The 5,537-nt window shown below is 40.4% G+C and overlaps 1 long non-coding RNA gene across 1 annotated transcript; it reads right to left on the bottom strand.

Annotated features, from left to right (window-relative positions):
* Nucleotides 1–245: 245 nt before the first annotated feature.
* On the bottom strand, nt 246–2,703 carry LOC135975201 (uncharacterized). The gene is made up of 3 exons (XR_010592146.1): nt 2,539–2,703; nt 1,996–2,111; nt 246–631 (listed from the first exon to the last, which is right to left on the bottom strand). It is a non-coding gene; the product is annotated as an uncharacterized LOC135975201 (long non-coding RNA).
* Nucleotides 2,704–5,537: the final 2,834 nt, after the last annotated feature.

Below are 5,537 nucleotides of genomic sequence, written 5' to 3'. Positions count from 1 at the left end.
ATTCCATTCCCTGCCCCCCCGAACCAGTCTCTCCCACAACATGGAGCTGGATGGGAGCTAGCACCTCTGGAGAGAGAAGCCTCTCTGCCTTGATAGGTTCAAATCATTCAATATTGTTAAAAGAAACAACTCTTATTGGGCAACATGTTTTTATTGTGTAAGCAACATGCACCAAAACACAACACATTGCTATCATTTAAAAATAGGCAAGGAAAATACGTGAATTCAAAAAAGTTAGATGACATTTTTAAAAAGCCCATCATCTTTCTAAGTCTACTATTTCAAAAATTCTTGTACAATCAGTATAATTTAGTTGGCAAACATCCTATTCTGCCTAAGAAACATGGGAGGTTTGCACTAAAGATAGGATTTTTTTCCAAGGGGCAGGGAAAGTTTTGAGGGAATACAAAATAAACTTTAAAATAGAAACTCTCCTCCCGTCTTAATGCTGAAGTCACTATTGTAACTTTACAATTCTTTAAGCAAAATTAGCTTGTTACAAATCTATTCACAGCAACAATAAATGCAGACTAATTGTCAGTATCAAAAGCAGTGGATATAATTAATGTAAACAAAGATGACAGAAATTTTGCTTTATTTCTCAGGTCCTTCCTCGCTCCTTCTTGCGAACCTAGAACAACAACAATGACATTGTTATTAATTATTATGTTCATTTATTTTATTACAGCAAAACTATCTGGTCTTTTCCACATGGCAAATCCCAATTGCATATTAACCATAGAGGTGCTGAAGTTATAGTGACATCTGTGAGAGTTTCACATGTGAATCAATTACAGAACAAGAGATTCACAGATTCCAAGGCCAGAAGGGAGCATTGTGATCCTCTAGTCTGACTTGTGTCACACAGGCCAGAAAACGGCCTCACAATAACTCCTAGAGTAGATCTTCTAGAAAAGCTTGCAATCTCGGTTTAAAAATTTTCAGTGATGGAGAATCCACCAGGACCCTGGGAGAAGTGGGTATATTGATCCTTTTATCTGTTTTCTTTATTTCAGTTGTCAGCAATAGGCAGGGACCGTCTCTCATCCTGTGTCTGAGCAGTGCCCAGAATAATGGATCCCTCACCTCAGCTGGCCCTATACTAGGCACTAGTGCAATACTAATAAATATAAACTTCCACACGAGAGACAGGAGATCTCTGATTACACAACCATTCTGAGAAATGTCCTATTATTTCATAGAGACAAGGTGGGTGAGGTAATATCTTCTATTGGACCAACTTCTGTTGGAGAAAGAGACCTGAAGAAGAGCTCTGTGTAGCTTGAAAGCTTGTCTCTTTCACCAGCAGAAGTTGGTCCAACAAAAGATTTTACCTCATCCACCTGGTCTCTCTAATATCCTGAAACCAACGCGGCTACTACAACACTGCAAACCACCATTTCCTGACTAATGGTACAACTGTGTGCATGCTGTCAACCTACGGTACTTATACAGCCTCCAACAGTAATGGCTGAGAACTTTTATGTATTTCTCCTCCCAAGCCCTCTGTGAGGTAGGGGAATGCTGTTATTCCCACCTACAGATGGACACCCAAGACAGAGAGAGACTAAAGGCAGAACATTCTAGAGAACCTGTGGGAGTTGCTCAAGCCGACACAGAACCAGGGCCGGCGCACCCATTAGGCGACCTAGGCAGTTGCCTGGGGCGCTAACATTTGGGGGGCGGCGACCGCGGCGGCCGGATCTTCCGCCGCCTCTGTCGGGGGCGGCATTTCGGGGGTGGGACCTTCCGCTGCCTAGGCAAAAAAGCTGGTGGTGCCCCTGCACAGAACATTGTAAAGCCGGGAATGGAGCCCAAGCCCCTAACCACAAAACAATTCTTCTCATTCTACCTCTTCTCTTCCTGCCAGTGTAGGCAGGACTTAGGCTCCAGCTACATTTTTACTAGTATGTTAAAAAACCTGCCCTAGGCGCTATTAGCCGACATTGTGATAAAAATGCCAGAGCCCGGTCTGCACCGCAAAGTATCACGTACCTCAGAGACTAATCTTGCAATCATGAGAACATTAAAGACGATGCTCTTTGCAAGCACAATTTCCAAACCCAGCAGGGCAGTGGATAGTGTCTTTGTGTTTTTCTCCTCATTCGGATCTATAAAATATGAAACAATGCTGTAGTTTGCCCATGAAAATTCATATTTGCACAAAGCCAAATATAACAATTATATATATATATATATATATATATATACACACACGCACAGAGAGAGAGAGAGAGAGACTTGTCAGAAGTTCACCCTGGGCACAGTTCTAGCCTGGACCATAGTGCTGTGAAGTCAAAGAGAGTCTGCCCTTTTTGGAAGTATATGAGTCCTTGAATAGTGGCACAAAACATTTTCTTAAATAAACATTTTATGTAGGATTTCTTGCAATTTCCTTTGAAACAGCTGGAGACAGAATACTGGACTAGATGAACGCACTAATCCATTCCAACTTCCCCTGTGATCCTATATGATAAGTAAAAACTGAATTAATCTCAAAGGTGTATTATCTTATTGAGCCTTAGCCTGAAAATATACCTGGCGGCTTCTCAGCTGTTTGGGTTTTCTTAATAATTTTGCCGTTACGTTGAACGTAGCAAGACACTAGTTCAGTTGAAGAGAACTTGACAATTTTGACAGCACTGTATTTCCCACTAGATGTGAGGATCGGGGCTGTTGCTTCATATATAATTTCACTGTTAGAATTCAGCTCTTTAGGGTAGAAATCTTTCGCCAGGCAAGCAGCAATGCTCTCATTTTCTGACTCCATAATGCAGATGGAGGGCTTGGAAGGTGTTTGATCTCCTGAAAAGTTAATATCGTGGTTGAAATTTAATCAAATGATTATCATAATGGTCCCTTCTTGCCTTAAAAGCAATGATCTTTGCTGTATGTGGGTACCTAGAGAGTACCTATTTGATAAGTACATGATATAGTCCTCTTTTAATCTAGACTTTGATAAACTGAATAGACTGAGCTCCTTAAGTCTCATTTGAAGCCAGGATTTTAGTAATAATAATAATAGGAACTGAAAAATGGGAGTTGTAGGGGAAAATAGCATGTGATCATTTCACTAGAAGTTGTAGCATAAGGAGAAAGAGTTAATTTTGCCCAAACAACCTTAATTCTGGCATTTGCTAACTTTTGAAAGTTTTTTTCTGCAATTATAAAACTACTTTAACAATAAGTTTTTGTATGAACTTAATATGAATGTTGAAACCTTTCAATAGAATATTTTTAGAAGATTGCAATGGAAAAATGAATTAAAATTGCAGAACACCACATGACTATTTTAACTATATTTTTCATGTAATTTCTCTCTGCTAGAAAGAAGGAATGTCCAACTGTCACTGAAAGTCAGACAGAAGCTGGGAATTTATACACACACATTTCCAGAAGGACCTATTGTCTCTGGATCCGAAGTGTGCATTGCTAAAAACCACCACTACCAGCACAGACAATAAGAATCCCTGCATAGTCACAGGGTTATTTTTAATCTCACCTTCAATGTGCCTTCAAAAATCTTTAATAAATTACTTTTTCTTAAATGTAAAGTTTTCAAACACCCTTTCCTGAGCATTAAGGTTAAGTCACTTACTTGGTATTAGAGAGACTTTGGTCCCTTTAAAGACAGCATCGGAGTCCACAGTGCTATACAGCTGTGCAAGAACCTCTCTAGAGAAAATTGAAACAACTGCTAGGGTGTATTTATTTTAGTCTGAGTCTGGGTTAGATTAATTATTCTTCTCCAGTTTCTGCTGTAATCTTGTGCTAAATCAAAAACCTTTTCCATGCAAAAGGTGATTTATATTTTAGCTGCAGAACAAGAAAATTAGCTCAAAGAGGCATGATTTTTGTTGTCTCTTCGAGCCTTTATAATTAAAATATGGAATCCTTGGTCCTGCAAAGACTTACAAACATGCTCAACTTCCTCCACCCTGAGGCAGATTCTCAGTTGGTGTAAAGGGTCCTGGCACCTTTGAAGCCAATATGAAGATTTACACCAGCTGAGGATCTGTCCCGCTGGATAGCCCTATTAACATTTCAGTGGGTCTGTTCCAATGTGTAAACTGAAACACGTGCTCAGTTTCTGTAGGATCAGGGCCTTACAGAAGAATTTTGATGCTTGACTCCCAAAATTTCCTGCTTTCAGAAACAAATTCTGTTCCTCAAAGCCAAGATCTGCCAGTGGGTTGAGGAGGATTGATTAGGGGTCCCAAAGAACGGCAACATGCCGTATGTGGGACAAGAGTCAATCATAATTAAGATTTTTTTTTTTTTTACAAAAACATTGACAAACATTTCCTGGCCCTTTCTCTTGTCTTTTTATGTAACTTCCTCTGAAAATGGCAAAAAACCCAAGGGCGAGACGTTTGCCTGAGAAAAAATGTGCTTGTTATATTCAAGGTTTTTGTGCAGGGCTCTATGGTGTCTGTATCACTGTGTGTGTGTATGTATATCCCAGTCACCATGCTAAACCTCTTTACATAAACTGTCCCTGTAGCTCTGAGGGGATTCAACACTTCTCAGAATTGTAGTCCAGAGAAATGAGCTGTTACTTGGAGCTGCCCATGTGGGTGAATGCTTCCTTGGAAGTGCAGCAAGCCTCGCTCTGAAATGCTTCGCTGGTCAACTTTCCATCTTCTTCTTCTTCTATCAGAAGAATCCCTTTGGTTTCTGGCAGCATAGCATGGTTTGCACTGCTAATGCACTTGTAGTCTGGTAGGCAGATCTCCATTATACAAAGACAATTCACCTAATGCATAAGATTCCACAAAGAAAACAATTGTTTCAATCCGGATAAGGGTAGTCAAGTCTGATATCTCACACTGCTACCTCACAGGGATCTTCTTTCTTCCTCCAACAGTGTAACACAAATCCTTAATTGCAGTCCCAGCAACATTACCCTGAACCTACCAGGTTAATGTTTCAAGAGGAAGTATGAAGTGGTGAAATTGAACCCAATCTCACTATAATGCTGTTACCGTATTTCTATAACATTTGTTAATACAACTCCATGCTGGTTGCAAATCTTTCCTCTACCCACCCTCTGTTTGTTAACTTGTCTGTCTATTTCTACATTGTATGTTACCTGGGGCACGGATCCTCCTCCTTCTCTCTTTGGAAAGAGTCTAGAATCCCAGTTCTCATACTTTCAGACCTAGCGTACAGCATATCTAAGGGGGAGGGAGTTACTTGGCATAAGAAGACTTTGTGGTTTTAAACAGTGCAGTTGAATCGCTGGCACAGGGGAAAGCTGCTTTGTGCAAAGAAAGCATGCAGTCAAGGTGGGACAGAAAAACTTATTAGCCAAAGTTGCGGTAAAGGTGGTCTAAAGGTAGGCAGTGGTGTGTGAGAAAAAGCTGTCCAATGCCTCGTCCCCTCTGACCAAATGAACAAGTCTAGATCAACACGCTGCAAAGGTGATTCTCTACCTCGGAATATTTAATTTCTCTTACTTTTTTTTAATGGCAATGGCAATTAGGCAGCTAACTCACATAGGTTTCTAATGGAGTTTACAAAGGCCCCTATCTGCC

Source organism: Chrysemys picta, chromosome 13 (assembly GCF_011386835.1).
Source record: "Chrysemys picta bellii isolate R12L10 chromosome 13, ASM1138683v2, whole genome shotgun sequence".
NCBI lineage: Eukaryota > Metazoa > Chordata > Testudines > Emydidae > Chrysemys > Chrysemys picta.
This window is presented reverse-complemented; position numbering and strand designations above follow the sequence as displayed.